At 39.5% G+C, this 18,867-nt stretch overlaps 1 pseudogene; it reads left to right on the top strand.

The window, feature by feature from the left end:
* Nucleotides 1–6,086: 6,086 nt before the first annotated feature.
* Nucleotides 6,087–6,141, top strand: LOC148600796 (U5 spliceosomal RNA; annotated as a pseudogene).
* Nucleotides 6,142–18,867: the final 12,726 nt, after the last annotated feature.

Raw genomic sequence — 18,867 nt, 5'->3', positions numbered from 1 at the left:
AAAATAAGTTAACTGATATCTGGAGACTTTTGAATGAAAATAAACAACAATTTACTTGGCGGAGAAAGGATAAGTCTCAAGCGAGTCGCATAGATATGATATTGACCGGAAAAGATTTTATCCCGTTTGTAGAATGTTGTAAAATTAAGCCAGCTGTCATTAATTATACAGATCATCAGAGCATATTTTTAAAGTTTAAGACCGGTGCGTCAGAAAAAGGGAGGGGTTATTGGAAGATAAATAAATCGGTTTTAAATGATGATGTTTATGTAAATACGATTAATCTATTAATTGATAAGTGTTTTAAAGATAAACAACATACTAATGACATACAATTGGCATGGGATGTTTTCAAAATTGAGGTAAGGGAGATAACTGTTGAATATTGCAGAAATAAAGCAAAAACAACTAGGGAAAATTTGAAACTTCTTGAGAAAAATTTGGGACATAAGTTGAAGGTAAGGGATGAACAAGACGTAGATTCAGATATTACAGATAAGGAAATTAATAATCTTGAAATTGAAATTGAAATTGGTAAAATTTACGATGAAAAGGCAAAAGGGGCACAAATCAGATCTAGGGAAAAATGGATTGAACTTGGTGAAAAAAATAATTCGTATTTTCTTGGTTTAGAAAAACAGAGACAAATTAAGAAATCAATTAACAAATTAACGTCCGGGGATGGAAACATTCTAACAGATCAGGGGGAGTTGCTAACAAATATTAAAAATTATTATGAAAATTTATATTCATCTTCTTATCCAGACAAAATACTTAGTGACCAATACATATTTAATACTAATCTTGATCCTAAAATAGGCGAAATTGACAAATCTAATTGTGACGGAGAAATAACATAAGACGAATGTACTAACGCTATTTTTAAAATGAAGCTTAATAGGTCACCTGGTTTAGACGGACTAATTGTTGAAATTTACAGAAAATTTTTGGGGAAATTGAAAAATATTATAGTTTCGGTTTTAAATACTGGCTATAGAAACCAAAACCTCACATATTCACAACGTACAAGTGTATTAACACTTTTATTTAAAAAGGGAGATCCTTTGTCTTTGGATAATTATCGCCCAATTTCGCTCTTAAACGTGGATTTGAAACTTCTGTCATATATTCTGGCTCAAAGGTTAAAACAAATTTTACCTGATATCATTAATGAAGATCAGACTGGTTATGTTAAAAATCGTTTTATTGGTTTCAACCTGCGGCAAATACAAGATATTATCGACTACACAGAGTTATATAAAATAGAAGGGGCAATTGTATTTGTTGATTTTTCAAAAGCGTTTGATTCCCTAGAATGGAACTTCATGTTAACTGTTCTTAAACATTTTGGTTTTAATGATTCATTTATATCGTGGGTTAAAACGTTGTATAATGGTATTCAAACTTGTGTCACTAATAATGGATGGATTTCTGAAATATTTAAAAACACAAGGGGAATACGCCAAGGATGTCCTTTATCTGCTCTTTTATTTGTATTATCTGTAGAAATAATGGCATCACGAATACGAAGTAATAATGACATCAAAGGTATCAATATCAAATTAGACCAAAGAAATCATAGTATAAAAATTTCTCAGTTAGCAGACGATACTACTCTGTTATGTAGCTCAAAGCAAGAAGTAGAATTTGCTATGAACGAAATTGAAATTTTTGGGTCTTTTTCTGGGTTAAAATTAAATCGAAACAAGACGGAGGGAATATGGGTAGGGAAGTTAAAATCTTGTAAAGATAAAGTTGCAGGAATTAGTTGGACTATAAATCCAGTAAAAGCTCTGGGGGTATATTTTGGCTATTGTAGGGAAGAATGTGAAAAATTAAATTGGGAAAATAGAATAAATAAGATGAATAGACTTTTTGATACATGGGGAAAGAGAAACCTAACAATTTTAGGAAAAATTTTGATAACAAAAACACTTGTCTTGCCAATTTGTACATACATAGGGTCCACTTGTATCGTACCAGAAGTGTACATTAAAGAAATAGAAAGTAGATGTTTTAAATTTATATGGGATAATAAACCCGATAAAGTAAAACGAAACACAATTATTGGTAGATATGAAGTAGGGGGATTGCGAATGGTAGACATAAGGAGTTATATTTGTTCATTGAAAGCCGCGTGGGTGCAAAGATTAGCTATCGGAGAAATTGTAAATTGGAAGGTTATTCCTCATAAATATTTTAATGGTATTGGTACAAATTGGTTAATTTTTATGGCGAATAATGATAATAGTATAAAACATAAATATTTTAAAGATATTCCTGGTTTTTACAAAGAAGTATTAAAATGTTGGAATTTATCAGGTGGGGGCAATCAAGAAAAACCTACTACATTCACAGAAATAAGAAAACAAATATTATGGAATAATAAATATATTAAATTTGAAAATAAACCTGTAATTTTTGATAATTGGATTAAAAGTAATATAATTTATATAAATGACATAATAGATGCAAATGGATGCATATCTCACGAAATCATTTTAAGTAAATTGAAAAACAAATCTAACTGGATAGCAGAAATTCAAACTTTGAAAAAAGCCATACCTTTCGAATGGAAACAATCTTTATCATCAGAAAATTCTGTAAAGAGTGTGGTTCATTTTAAAAGATTTCAAATTTGTTGGAAAAATATAGATATAAATGTAAAAAATATTTCGAACAAGATATTGTATGAATCATTTATAGTTAAAAAATTTGAATCTTCTATTGGAGTAAGCAAATGGTTAAGAATTTTTGATATAAAAGACGTGTTTTTTATGCCAAACATTTATAATTTTATTTTTGGTTATTTACAAGAAAACAAATTGAAGATGTTTCGATGGAAACTTCTACAATTCATAATTCCTAACAGAAAACTATTATGTAAGTGGAAAATAACTCAAAATATTCATTGCAATTTCTGTAATGAAGACGAAGATTATCTTCACTACTTTATATCCTGTTCGTGCTTAGATAATTTTTGGACAAAAATACAAGAAATTCTTCGTGTATGTAACATGAATTTTGAGATTACTTTAAAACATCTTGTTTTGGGATATAAAATATTTGATGAAACATATTTTTGGTTAAATCTCTTATTAACTATAATAGGTTTTTCTATTTATAAAGCATACTATGTATCTGAACATAGAACCAAACATGTTAATACTTCTGATATCTTTGTTAAAGAATTGAAGACTACAATTAACTCAGTTAATAGTAATTCAAAATTAATATTCATCAAAAATTATGTATCAAACAACTATTAGAAGTGATATTGTATGTTAAGTTGAATGTATTTATGTATTAGTAAATTTATGCTTGAAATATTTTATTTTGACACTTTTTACTACCCTGGGTAACTAGTGATCATGAACAGGGAGCGTCAGAAGGTGCTTGGACTTCTGACGTAAACTGTAACAAGCTTTATTGATAATAGAGAATATTATTTGTTGTTAAAAAAAAGCGCGTTTGAATTTCGCGAATGCAGTAAGACTAAAGGAATATGAATTTGTTTACTGCCAAGTTTATTCGCATTGTTTATTCGCGAAGTACTAGTTAGTGGAGCTGGTGTTGGACAGTCGCGAATGTAGTATATGTTTATTTGAACGAATTCTTTTTCTTCTTCCTCTTCGCTGCGTTTGTACACAATTTAATCTCATTAAATGGATTAAGATTCTTTATCATGATTTATATTCTAGTGTTATTGTTAATAATATTATTTCTGATCCTGTGAAGATCACTCGCTCTGTTAAACAGGGCTGCAGTCTGTCGCCACTTTTATATGTATTGTGCTTAGAACCTTTTGCTATTAAAGTTAGAAAAGATAATGATATTGTAGGTATGAATTTACCTGGTTCTACTGATACTTCTAAAATTTCTTTATTTGCTGATGATAGTACTGGTATACTAACAACTGTTAAAGGTATTCATAGATTTTTATATTTAATTGAGGTTTTTGGTAGAGCTTCGGGCTCCAGATTAAACAAGCAGAAAACCAAGGGTTTATGGCTTGGTGCTTGGAAAGATAGAAAAGATAATTATAGATTTGGAATTGATTTTGCAGAAACTTTAAAAATTGTTGGTGTTAAATTTGGGAATGTTAGCCAAGATGATGTATGGAACTCAATTTTATTGAAAGTGGAAAATTTATTGAATAGTTGGAAATATAGAAAATTGTCTCTATTAGAGAAATCTATTGTTATTAATATTTTAGCTAGTTCTAAATTATGGTATGTAGGCAGTGTTTTACATATGTCTAAATGTTATATTAAGAAATTTCAAAGATTGATTTTTAACTTTTTGTGGAACAGTACTAGAAAGCCTATTGCTCGAAAGACTGTAAATCTAGACAAGTTGTCTGGTGGTTTAAATATAATTAATATACAGTTAAAGCTGAAAGCATTGCGCTTGAGGCATTTACAAGATATTATAAGTAAGAGAGATGCCAAATATGTATACTTTTCTGTGTATTGGGTTGGTTTACGATTACGTGAATACAATCCAGATTTTATTTCTTTATCTATACCACATTGTGTTGATGATTTAAATGACCTTAAAGGTTGTGATGATATTGATGTTCGTGTTATTTTACCGGTAAAGTGTTTGTATTTTAAATTATTAGAGAAGGAAAAGTATTTACCGAATGTTGTTAGTAAAAATAGATTATTGAATTTTGATCACGTGTTTAAAAACCTTTTTGATAAGTTTATTGATAAGTTTGCACGTGATGTTATGTATAGAATTGTTCACGGTGTGTTACCTGTTAATAGCAGGATGTATTATTTGAATATTTATCGGTCTAATCTTTGTACGTTTTGTTCTAAGGAACCTGAGACTTTGCAGCATTTATTTTTTGATTGCCCTACTGTTAAATTATTATTGAGTTTGACAAGTAATTGGATTTTTTCTTTATCTGTTGGTGAAATTGGGTTGAATGTCAACCATGTCTTAAGATTTGATGTTGATTTAGTCAGTAAATGGAGACGTAGTATTGTATTATTTTTGATATCTTTATTTTGTAAATCGGTTTGGTTGAGCCGAAATTTAAAGAAGTTTGAAAAGAAGCGTGTTACTAATAAAACAATTTATATGAAGTTTTTGAGCGAACTTAAAGTACGCATTACTGCTGATTTTTTTAGATTTTCCCGATTTGAATTTAATGAATATTGGAGACAGACTGATTTATTTTGTACAATAGATGATGATGATGATAAATTGACATTTAATTGTGTTTAATTATATTGATTGTACAATGTCTTATCTGTGATATTTGATTTTATGAACTTGTTGTACAATTAGTATATATATTTATTCTATGAATAAACAGTTTGAAATATAAAAAAAAAAGATATCCGTGGAGAGGAACATTTCGCTGTTATGGCGTATGACAATGCATTGATGTCAAGGACATTGAAACTTAGGTTTCGGTCGGATGTCCGCAGAGTAACTACGAGGGAGAAGGTTATGCAGGAGATGGTGGACCTGGTGGACCTGCCGGAGATGGAGGCTATTTATAAGTGCGGCGAGGGAGCTGACTGGTACATAACCTTCAAGTCTGAGGACATAATTAGTAGATATGGTGACCTGGACACGGTGGACGGGAAAGATGGAATGGTTATCCAAGTGGGAAGGATTGATAGGTTCCCTATCAAATTCCGAGTTCACTGGTACCCCTACCACATGAATATTGCCGAGGTTCGTAATTTCATGTCGAAATTCGAAAAACAGGCTGCGGTTTTTCACGAAACCATGAAATACGGGCCGACGCAGGTGGAGGTTAAGACGGGAGCCATTTCAGGAACTTTGATCGGGAACGACAAAGACAAGATGTCAATCTCGGATGTTGCCATTATTGCTGGGAAGAAGGTGCTGATTACTGTGGTAGGGAGACAAAACATGTGTCTCCGATGTAACCAGTTAGGTCACAGGAGGGCGACATGTCCCAGGAAAGAAGATCAAGCACCTAGTGGAAGAAGGAGTTACGCGGAGGTCACAAGAAACACCGAGGAAGAATCATCACAGGAAACAGAAGTACAGGTTGTTTCGGTTCCCCCGCAGGACAAAAATTAGTGTTACTCTGGTTTCTCTTCAAACCCACGAATATATCTTTCGCCTTTTACTAAAGATATCCGTGGAGAGCCGTGATGGCGTTTGACAATGGGATGATGCAAAGGACATTGAGAATGAAGTTTGAGGGACCTTATAAAGTAAATACTAGAGAGAAGGTATTGGCTGAATTGAAGGAGTTAGTCAATCTGGAGTCCGTTGAAGCCATTTATAAATGTGGAGACTGTCCGGATTGGTATGTTTGTTTTGACAGCCCAGAGATTGTGGACAGGCTTGGTGATCGCGGTAAAGTTGATGGAAAAGAAGATGTATGTATCAACATTGAACGAATTGATAGATTTCCGATTAAGTTCAGGATCCATTGGTATCCGTACCATATGAACATAGAAGAAGTAAAAGCCTTTATGTCTCGTTTTGGGAAGAAAGTGTCCATCTATCATGAGACAATGAAATATGGAGAAATTGAGATTAAAACGGGAGCAATTACAGGGTCGTTAATAGGAAACGAGAGAGACAAAATGATGATCCCGGACACGGCCTTTATTGCTGGGAAGAAAGTTCTGTTGACCGTACTAGGTCGACAGTCACTTTGTCTCCGCTGTAACCAGTATGGTCACAGGAGAGGTACCTGCCCAGAGAAGAGTAACGGTGATACTAGAGGAAGGAAGAGCTATGCTGAAGCTGCCCGCTCTTTGGATGTAGCTTCACAGCAAGTTGTACAGGAGACTGCAACTGAGGAAGGAGAAATACGCCCCTCGCAAGACATAGCGCGAGAGGGGGCAGGAGTGAGTGATAGTATGGTCACCCCGCAAGACACTGCGCAGGAGGGTGAAGGAGATGGTTTTACTATGGTCACCCCGCAAGACACTGCGCGGGAGGGTGAAGGAGATGGTTTTACTATGGTCCCCCAGCAAGACAAAGCGCGGGAGGGGGATGGAGAGAATGGTAGTGGCGAGGAGACAAGTGATATGGAGGTAGAGGCTGAGAAGGAAGTGTGTGGTAAAAGAAGGTCTTCCAGTATGGGGAAGGATGGGAAAAAGAAGAAGAAAAGAAACAGTAAGGTAGATCCTCCTACGAAGGTGGTTAAGCAAGAATTTATTAAATCACTCCCAATTGTTATGGGAAGAGATAATGAAGGAGGGCCTAATCCTGGTTTAAATGACACCAATGCAATTTATGTTGATAGTTAAATTTATTTGCGTGTTGGTTATTTCCCTTGTTGTGACTAGGCTTTGTTTTACGGACTATGAAACTGAATATTGGCTTTATATTTTCACTTTTCATAAGTGTAGTTTTTGTAATTATTCTGCATCTACTTTTGTTACTTATAATTGTAAAAATATTTTGACAGAGTTTTTTCTCTTTGATATTTTTCAAGTTAATGTCCTATTGAGTCAAGTCTTTCCTTTATCCAGAGTTCTGTATTTTTACCCTTTCATTTTGACACTGTTTAGTAGATTTTTATTTACAGTGAGTAAATTTTGTTTCTTTTCTAGAGCAATTTCACTCCTTTTAAAAATCTTTATTGTATTGTATCCAGGGCATTTAAATTTCCGCCGATTTTTCTACATGAGTAGGTTTATATGTACTTTAGTGGACTCATGGTACCTTGATATTCACCTTAACACTAATTATGAATTTACCTTTAGCAGACGATGAAATCACTGTTTGTACGTTAAATGTTAACGGATTGTTAGATTTCCATTGTCAGTATAGCTTGAAGCAGTTTTGGTTTAAAAATAAAATTGATGTATTGTTTTTACAAGAAACTGATGTGTCGAATTTAAAATTTGCTAAAAATTTAGAAAAGTTCTTTGATTTATATAGATGTTACTGGCATTTCGGCTCTATTCATGGTAGATGCACTTCTATCTTTGTATCGCATTCTTTAGAGTGTACTATTAATAAATACCATAAAGATTTAGATGGTAGATTCCAGTTTGTTGATTATAGATTATTGAATGAATATGCTCCTATCAGCAGAACTGTTTGTTTGTTTGTTGGGGTTTAACGTCCGAGCAGCAATATTTCAGCTATATTCAGACGATGAACATGAAATGAAAAAGGGATAGGACACAAGGACAATAGGATCGACAAATTTTGATTGCCACTAGAAATAGGGAGAGATGGGTAAGGTCGGGCAATTTAGCCTCCTGTGGCGGAGCCCTATGGTTCCTACTCCGGGAGAATACCACAGTAGGGTTCTTTAACGTGCGAGGAACGTGGCATCTTTCCCAACACGGTGCACCACTATGGTTTGCGGTTAGATTTTCCGTATTATAGCCTGACAACCTCAGCATGTAACACGCCTGGGGTACCCCATTCCACCACCTGGGGCACAAATCCCAGTTGCTCCGTGGGCAGAGCGCCCTAGCCCCCGGCTAGGGTTCTGAGCACTATTTAGTCGCCTTTTACGACAAGCTTAGCGCTGCTACAGGCCTATTCTTTTAACACCCGGACCTGCACGGGGCAACAGCAGAATTGAGCGTAAAGAATTTTTAAATGATATCTATCTATTTATTATGTGTTATCGTAATAAGATTTTTGGTGGTGATTTCAATTGCATAGATCAGATAAGTATTGATAAAATAGGGGGAAGTTGTAATTTTGGAACTGATTGTTTTGACATAATTAGAAGTTTTGTTTCTGATTTTGATTTATTCGATGTTTATAGGCATTTTGAGCCAAAAAAAGTAAATGTTACTTGGAATAGAGGAAATGTTGGTTGTAGATTAGACAGATTGTATTTATCGATGAATTTAAAGAGCTGTTTGAAATCGTGTTGTAATTATCCGTTTTCTTACAGTGATCACGATAGTGTTATTTTTACCTTTGTAAATAATTCTGAGGTTAAGAAAGGCCATGGTTATTGGCCTTAAATAACTCTATATTGTATGGTAAAGCTTTTTGTATGAGTTTTCGTTTGTTTCTTGGGGTATAACGTCCGAGCAGCATTATTTCAGCTATATTCAGACGATAAACATGAAATGATGATGAAATGAAAAAGGGATGGGACACCAGGACAATGGGGACGACAAAATCTGATTGCCACTGGAAATAGGGAGAGATGGGTAGGGTCGGGCAATTTAGCCTCCTGTGGCGGAGCCCTATGGTTCCTACTCCTATCGAATACCACAATAGGGTTCTTTAACGTGCGAGAAACGTGGCATCTTTCCCAACACGGTGCATCACTATGGTTTGCGGTCAGTTTTTCCGTATTATAGCTTGACAACCCCAGCATGTAACACGCCTGGGGTACCCCATTCCACCACCTGGGGCACACATCCCAGTTGCTCTGTGGGCAGAGCGCCCTAGCCCCCGGCTAGGGTTCTGAGCACTATTTAGTCGCCTTTTACGACAAGCTTAGCGCTGCTGCAGGCCTATTCTTTTAACACCCGGACCTGTACGGGGCAAGAGAATATTAAGACATTTTGTATTGATTATTGTAAGAGAAAAAGTAGAGTTAAGTTTGATGTTATTAAAGAGTTAGAGAGAAAATATTTCTTGTTGTTAAAAGAGATTGTGTATCCAGGTGAATATTTTGAACAATTACGCGAGTTAAAAGCTCAAATTAAACAGTTTGTTTCTTGGGGTTTAACGTCCGAGCAGCAATATTTCAGCTATATTCAGACGATGAACATGAAATAAAAAAAAGGATGGGACACAAGGATAATAGGGTCGACAAACTTTGATTGCCACTGGAAAAAGGGGGATGGGTTTTTGGTTTGTTTGTTTGTTGGGGTTTAACGTCCGAGCAGCAATATTTCAGCTATATTCAGACGATGAACATGAAATGAAAAAAAAAGGATCGGTCACAAGGATAATAGGGTTGACAAATTTTGATTGCCACTGGAAAAAGGGGGATGGGTAAGGTCGGGCAATTTAGCCTCCTGTGGCGGAGCGCAAAGGTTCCTACTCCGATCAAATACCACAGCAGAGTTCTTTAACGTGCGAGGAACGTGGCATCTTTCCCAACACAGTGCACCACTATGGTTTGCGGTCAGGTTTTCCGTATTATAGTCTGACAACCCCAGCATGTAACACGCCAGGGGTACCCCATTCAACCACCTGGGGCACACATTCCAGTTGCTCTGTGGGCAGAGCGCCCTAGACCCCGGCTAGGGTTCTGAGCACTATTTAGTCGCCTTATACGACTTTGTTTGTTTGTTGGGGTTTAACGTCCAAGCAGCAATATTTCAGCTATATTCAGACAATGAACATGAAATGGATGATATAATGAACATGAAATAAAAAAAAAAGGATGGGTCACAAGGATAATAGGGTCGACAAATTTTGCTTGCCACTGGAAAAAGGGGGAATGGGTAAGGTCGGGCAATTTAGCCTCCTGTGGCGGAGCGCAAAGGTTCCTACTCCTATCGAATACCATAGCAGGGTTCTTTAACGTGCGAGGAACGTGGCATCTTTCCCAACACGGTGCACCACTATGGTTTGCGGTCAGGTTTTCCGTATTATAGCCTGACAACCCCAGCATGTAACATGCCAAGGGTACCCCATTCCACCACCTGGGTCACACATCCCAGTTGCTCTGTGGGCAGAGCGCCTAGCCCCCGGCTAGGTTTCTGAGCACTATTTAGTCGCCTTTTACGACAATCTTAGCGCTGCTGCAGGCCTATTCTTTTAACACCCGGACCTGCACGGGGTCAAAACTTTGCAAATTTGTTGCCGCAAATATACCGTTGAGGAACTACATTTTTCCCAGATAGGGGTCATTTATTTTCAGAACTTAGTGTTACTCTGGTTTCTCGTAAAACCCACGAATATATCTTTCGCCTTTTACTAAAGGCGTGGAGACCCAAGAGCCGTTATGGCGTATGATAATGCTGTTATGTCTAGGACTTTGAAGTTACGATTTGAAGTTGCCTATAAGATTTCTACCAGGGAAAAGGTGATGGAGGAGATTAAGGACTTCATGAATCTGGAGTCGATCGAGGGAATTTACAAGTGTGAGGGTCGAGATTGGTACGTTTGTTTTGACTCCCAGGATATAGTTGAACGGCTTGGTGATCTTGGTAAAGTATTTGGTAAAGGACAAGAGGAAATGTGTATAAACATTGAGCGGATAGACAGATTCCCAATTAAATTTCGGATACACTGGTTTCCATATCACATGAATATTGAGGATGTTAAGACTTTCATGTCGCATTTTGGGAAGAAAGTTTCAACATGAAACCATGACGTACGGAAAGGTTAAAATAAAGACAGGTGCTATTTCTGGGACTGTCATTGGAAATGACCGGGATAAGGCTATGATTCCTGATACAACCACTATAGCTGGGAAGAAGGTTTTAATAACTGTTGTAGGCCGACCGGCGTTATGTTTAAAGTGTAACGAGGTAGGTCACATGAGAGCGACGTGCCCAAGGAACAATAGGGATACAGACTCCAGGAGGAGTTATGCCGATGTCGCCAGGAACACGGCTGAAGTCTCCGATGTAGAAGACAGGGAAGTGGTCCCCCCGCAAGACATAGCGCGGGAGGGGGAAGGAGGTGACAGCTCTATGGCCCCCCCCGCAAGACACAGCGCGGGAGGGGGAAAGAGATGATAGCTCTATGGTCCCCCGCAAGACACAGCCAGCGCGGGAGGGGGAAGGAAGTGATGAGGCAGAAGATAATGGTGACGATTACGATAGTGAGATGGAAGTACAGGAGAGACGAAAGAAGGTGAAGACAGGAAAGAAAAGATCAAGAGAAGAAAATCAAGATGGAAAGAAGAAGGTTTCAGCTAAGGTAGGTCGTCCTTCGAAGGAAGTGAAGAAGGAGTTGTTGAAGACATCCAGCAGTCTCCCACCCCTTATTATTGCGGGCAGTCAGCCAGAAGGAGGACCTAACCCGGGACTTTCAGAGCCTGTTTATGTTGGCTAATTTTATACATGTAATTTTGATTGCACCCCTTACGTTCAATATGCTATGGTTAAAGGACTATGAGATTAAATATTGGCTATATTTTACCACTTTTTGTAAGTGTATTTTTTGTATGTATTTATACAATATTTTTGTGACTTATTTATTTAACAGTATTTTGAAAGAGCTTTTCCTATACAGTAATGTTTTATTTGATAATTTTCTATTAAATCCCCGTGCAGATCCGGGTGTTTAAAAGAATAGGCCTGCAGCAGCGCTAAGCTTGTCGTAAAAGGCGACTAAATAGTTCTCAGAAACCTAGCCGGGGGATAGGCGCTCTTCCCACGGGGCAACTGGAATGTGTGCCCCTGGCATGTTACATGCTGGGGTTGTCAGGCTATAGTACGGAAAACCTGACAACCTGACAACCCCAGCATGTAACACGCCTGGGGTACCCCATTCTACCACCTGGGGCACACATTCCAGTTGCTCCGTGGGAAGAGCGCCCTAACCCCCGGCTAAGGTTCTGAGCACTATTTAGTCGCCTTTTACGACAAGCTTAGCGCTGCTGCAGACCTATTCTTTTAACACCTAGACCTGCATAGGGAGGATTGAAAAGAAATGTGTTTCAAGTTTTTATATTTTTTTTAAAATAAATTAAAGTTCGCATTACTGCTGATTTTTAATAAATTTGACAGATCAAGATTTAATAAGTATTGGAGACAGACTGATCTTTTTAATGATGTCAATGATGATGAATTGAAAATTATTTTTTCTTGATTTTAATAAGTGTACAATGTCTTATATGTAATATAATGATTTTACTTATACAATTGATAGTATGATATGTGGAAGAAACTGTTTGAAATATGAAACAAAAGGCTCCAAGGAGCCTGAATTGCTCACTTGGTTGAATTTCAAGGACAGGAAATTAAAGCAGTTCTCAAGATATTAGCTGAAAACTATAAAAAGACTGTAATTTGTCCCCTCTTACAAGGAATCGTCTGACAACTTTTTACTAAAGATTTTTGTAGTCCTAATAATAAGGATCATTTCAGCTAAAGAAAGAATTTGGATACCATGACGGTTTTGGGGATACATGTGAAAAACTGTCTGCCCCTTATGTTCTATTTTTAGTAACAGTGGCCATGTTTGATAACGGATCAAAAATCCCCACATCAGTTCTATGCAGGATACCCCAAAAACGTTCATACCAAGTTTGGTTCCACTTGTTTAATAATGTCAGAGTAGAAAATTCTTGATTGATTGATTGATTGTTGGGGTTTAACGTCCGAGCAGCAATATTTCAGCAATATTCAGACGATGAACATGAAATAGGTGATAAAATGAACATGAAATAATGATGAAATGAAAAATGGGATGGGACACAAGGATAGTAGGGTCGACAAATTTTGATTGCCACTAGAAAAAGGGAGGGATGGGTAAGGTCGGGCAATTCAGCCTCCTGTGGCGGAGCGCAAAGGTTCCTACTCCTATCGAATACCATAGCAGGGTTCTTTAACGTGCGAGGAACGTGACATCTTTCCCAACACGGTGCACCACTATGGTTTGCGGTCAGGTTTTCCGTTTTATAGCCCGACAACCCCAGCATGCAACACGCCAGGGGTACCCCATTCCACCACCTGGGGCACACATCCCAGTTGCTTTGTGGGCAGAGCGCCTAGCCCCCGGCTAGGTTTCTGAGCACTATTTAGTCGCCTTATACGACAAGCTTAGCGCTGCTGCAGGCCTATTCTTTAACACCCGGGCCTGCACGGGGCGAAAATTTTTGAAAGAAATAAAAAAAAATATAGCAATTGTTTGTTTCTTTGTTGGGGTTTAACGTCCGAGCAGCAATATTTCAGCTTTATTCAGACGATGAACATCAAAATTAACATAAAATGATGATGAAATAAAAACAAAAGAGATGTTTGTTTGTTGGGGTTTAACGTCCGAGCAGCAATATTTCAGCTATAATCAGACAATGAACATGAAATGGATGATAAAACGAACATGAAATGAAAAAAAAAGGATGGGTCACAAGGATAATAGGGTCGACAAATTTTGTTTGCCACTGGAAAAAGGGGGATGGGTAAGGTAGGACAATTTAGTCTCCTGTGGCGGAGCCCAAAGGTTCCTACTCCTATCGAATACCACAGCAGGGTTCTTTAACGTGCGAGGAACGTGGCATCTTTCCCAACACGGTGCACCACTATGGTTTGCGGTCAGGTTTTCCGTATTATAGCCTGACAACCCCATTCCACCACCTGGGGCACACACCCCAGTTGCTCTGTGGGCAGAGCGCCTAGCCCCCGGCTAGGTTTTTTGAGCACTATTTAGTCGCCTTTTACGACAAGCTTAGCGCTGCTGCAGGCCTATTCTTTTAACACCCGGACCTGCACGGGGCACAAAAGAGATAAGACACAAGGATAATAGGGTCAACAAATTTTGATTGGAACTAGAAAAAGTGAGGGATGGGTAAGGTCGGACAATTTAGCCTTCTGTGGCGAAGTCTTATGGTTCCTACTTCGCAAAAATACCACAGTTGGCTTTTTAACGTGCGAGGAACGTGGCATCTTTCCCAACACGGCGCACCACTATGATTTGCGTTCAGGTTTTCGGTATTATAGCCTGACAACCCCAGCATGTAACACATCAGGGGTACACATCGCAGTTGCTCCGTGGGAAGGGCGCCCTAACCCCCGGCTAAGGTTCTGAGCACTATTTAGTCGCCTTTTACAACAAGCTTAGCGCTGCTTCAGGCTTATTCTTTTGACACCCGGACCTGCACGGGTCTCGACAAATTTTGCCACTGAAAAAAAAGGGAGGGATGGGGAAGGTCGGGCAATTTAGCCTTGTGTGATGGAGGTTGTTTGTTGGGGTTTAACGTCCGAGCAGCAATATTTCAGCTATATTCAGACAATGAACATGAAATGGATGATAAAATGAACATGAAATGAAAAAAAAAAGGATGGGTCACAAGGATAATAGGGTCGACAAATTTTGATTGCCACTGGAAAAAGGGGGATGGGTAAGGTCGGGCAATTTAGCCTCCTATGGCGGAGCGCAAAGGTTCCTACTCCTATCGAATACCACAGCAGGGTTCTTTAACGTGGAAGGAACGTGGCATCTTTCCCAACACGGTGCACCACTATGGTTTGCGTGGTTTGGTTTGGTTTGTGTGGTGGAGAACAAAGGTTCCTACTTCTATCGAATACTATAGCAAGGTTCTTTCCCCAACACGGTCCACGACTATGGTTATGCGGTCAGGTTTTCCGTATAAGCCTGACAAAACCAGCATGTAGTAGGCCAGGGGTACACAACCAATTTGCTCTGTAGGCAGAGGGCCTAGCCCCTGGCTAGGTTTCTGAGCACTATTTAGTCGCCTTTTATAAGAAGCTTAGAGCTGCTGCAGGCCTATTCTTTCAACACCCGGACCTACACGGGGAAGACGAGTTGTGAAAAATTGTTAACGACGACGGACGCCAAGTGATGGCAATAGAAAAAAAAAGATATAAGCAGACAGCCGTGATGGCGTATGATAATGCTTTTTTGTTTGTTTGTTGGGGTTTAACGTCCGAGCAGCAATATTTCAACTATATTCAGACGATGAACTGAGAATGATTATGAAATGAAAAAGGGATGGGACACAAGGATAATGGGGTCGACATATTTTGATTGCCACTGGAAGTAGGGAGAAATGGGTAGGGTCGGGCAATTTAGCCTCCTGTGGCGGACTCCTATGGTTACTACTCCGGAAGAATACCACAGTAGGGTTCCTTAACGTGGGAGGAACGTGGCATCTTTGAACACATTTGAAACTATGATCTTGAACTGGATAATTACGCATATAAATGTATGAAAATTGAACTCCTGGCTGATTGATTATCATATCACGTTCTTTGTATCATCCCTTTCACGTTCATCGCCAGAATATAGCTGAAATACTGCTGCTCGGGCGTTAAACCCCAACAATCAATCAATCAATCTATCACAAATTACCTTCATCAATGAAAATTTGGCATGTAAACTTCAAATTCCTGCCCCGTGCAGGTCCGGGTGTGAAAATTTGTTTTTGTTTGTTTGACCACAGTAGGGTTTTTTAACGTGGCTGCAGGCATATTCTTTTAACACCCTATCCCCGTGCAGGTTCGGGTGTTTAAATAATAGGCCTGCAGCAACGCTAAGCTTGTCGTATAAGGCGACTGAATAGTGCTTAGAACCCCAGCCGGAGGCTAGGGCGCTCTGCCCACAGAGAAACGGGGTTGTGTGCCCCAGGTCGTGGAATGGGGTACCCCTGGCGTGTTACATGCTGGGGTTGTCAGGCTATAATACGGAAAACATAACCGCAAACCATAGTGGTGCACCGTGTTGGGAAAGATGCAACGTTCCTCGCTCGAACCTTACTGTGGTATTCTCCCGGAGTAGGAAGCATAGGGCTCCGCCACAGAAGGATGAATTGCCTGACTCTACCCACCTTTCCCTATTTCCAGTGGCAATCAAAATGTATCGACCCCATTGCCCTTGTGTCCCATCCCTTTTTCATTTTATCATCAATTTCAAGTTCATCGTGCCCCGTGCAGGTCCCTGTGTTAAAGGATAGGCCTGAAGCAGCGCTAAGCTTGTCGTAAAAGGCGACTAAATAGTGCTCAGAACCCTTTCTCGACCCCATTGTCCTTGTGTCCCATCCCTTTTTCATTTCATCATAGTTTCATGTTCAACGTCTGAATATAGCTGAAATATTGCTGCTCGGACGTTAAACCCCAACAAACAAACAATCCTACTCCGGGAAAATACCACAGTAGGGTTTTTTAACGTGCGAGGAACGTGGCATCCTTCCCAACACGGTGCACCACTATGGTGGGCGGTTACGTTTTTCGTATTATCGCCTGACAACCCCAGCATGTTACACACCAGGGGCACCCCATTCCACCACTTGGGGCAGACAACCCATTTGCTCTGTGAACAGAGCGCCCTAGCCCCGGCTAAGGTTCTGATCACTATTTAGTCGCCTTTTTCAACAAGCGTAGCGCTGCTGTAGGCCTATTCTTTAACACCCGGACCTGCACGGGGTGACTCGGATTCCGAGTCTGACATGGAAACAAGAGATGATGAACTTTGTCTAGGTGAAAACTGGCTGGGTGCCGACCTTGATCCGATTGACCAAACACCCTGTTGCCATGAAAAAGTACAAGGAGCAGTCTGCCCAGACAATTCGAATTGACCTTACTGGCGGCACTCGCACCAGCAAGGCATCGAGTTGTGGTCGTGGATCCAAGTCGGGGAAAATATCTCCCATTGGTCACCCATAAAAATGGCCAAATTACTTAAACGGAAATGTCGAGGTTTAAAGGCTAATATTTTTGAATTAACTCTTCTTGTTCAGTCTATTTTCCCAGTTGCATTATTCATTGAAAAGAAACGGATCACATTTCTGTAAAGGGATATACAATGTACAATACATTTGCTGAGGCAAAGGAACGAGCTGTGGGTCATTTTTGTTAGGGACAGGAGGCTAAATTGCCCGATCCTACCCACCTCTCCCTATTTCCAGTGGCAATCAAAATTTGCCGACCTCATTATCCTTGTGTGCCATCCCATTTTTCATTTCATGTTCGTTTTATCATCCATTTCATGTTCATCGTCTGAATATAGCTGAAATATTGCTGCTCGGACGTTAAACCCCAACAAACCAACATCATGTTATCACCGGCTTGAATATAGCTGAACGGGCGTTAAACTTCAACAATCAATCAATCGCCCCGTGCAGGTCCGGGTGTCAACAGAATAGGTCTGCAGCAGCGCTAAGCTTGTCGTAAAAGGCCACTAAATAGTGCTCAGCAACCTAGCCGGGGGCTAGGCGCTCTGCACACAGAGGAACTGGGATGTGTGCCCCAGGTGGTGGAATGGGATACCTAGTCTTTGTCCTTTGAATATATTTTCTTTATTTTCGTTCTAATCTTTGGGTCTATTTGATTACTCTTTCACTGCAAATTTTAAATTAACAAAATATGTAACGGGTGTACTTTTATTGTTAACATGACATTTGATCCTTTTTTCTGAATCGAGGTATTTAAAAGAAAATGCCGAACTCACAACCACAAATCGAACAACCCCGTGCAGGTCCGGGTGTTAAAAGAATAGGCCTGCAGCAGCGCTAAGCTTGTCGTAAAAGGCGACTAAATAGTGCTCAGAAACCTAGCCGGGCGCTAGGCGCTCTGCCCACAGAGCAACTGGGATGTGTGCCCCAGGTGGTGGAATGGGGTACCCCTGGCGTGTTACATGCTGGGGTTGTCAGGCTATAATACGGAAAACCTGACCGCAAACCATAGTGGTGCACCGTGTTGGGAAAGATGCCACGTTCCTCGCACGTTAAAGAACCCTGCTGTGGTATTCGATAGGAGAAGGAACCTTTGCGCTCCGCCACAGGAGGCTAAATTGCCCGACCTTACCCATCCCCCTTTTTCCAGTGGCAATCAAAATTTGTCGACCCCATTGCCCTTGTGTCCCATCCCATCATTATTTCATGTTCATTTTATCATCAATTTCATGTTCATCGTCTGAATATAGCTGAAATATTGCTGCTCGGACGTTAAACCCCAACAAACAAACAAACAAAAATTTCATGTTCATTGTCTGAATATAGCTCCACCCTGTGGATCGCTATCCTTGTCGTGGTAGAGGGGCTTGCGTGCCTCAGTGATCCTAAGAGCTATGGCAGCTGGTTTTTTCTCCTGGTAGGGTTACCCATGCTGGAAAGGTCAAAGGTTAGAGGCCAGACTAAAGCGATCCGAACATCGACCGTGGGCCCGGTGTTTCAAATAAAAAGTGGGTTCACCTACTTGTTTGCCGTGAGTTGCAACCCGTGAGTTATTGGTGGGCGAGGAGGTCCTAGTGGATGAAGATCGTATCTAGACTCCAGTCGTGACGTAACCC

The sequence above is a fragment of the Perna viridis genome, chromosome 12, assembly GCF_037379345.1.
Source record: "Perna viridis isolate PV_CMFRI_1.1 ecotype Kerala chromosome 12, ASM3737934v1, whole genome shotgun sequence".
NCBI classification, from domain to species: domain Eukaryota; kingdom Metazoa; phylum Mollusca; class Bivalvia; order Mytilida; family Mytilidae; genus Perna; species Perna viridis.
Note: the sequence above shows the minus strand (reverse complement) of the source record. Positions and strands in the feature narration are given on the sequence as shown.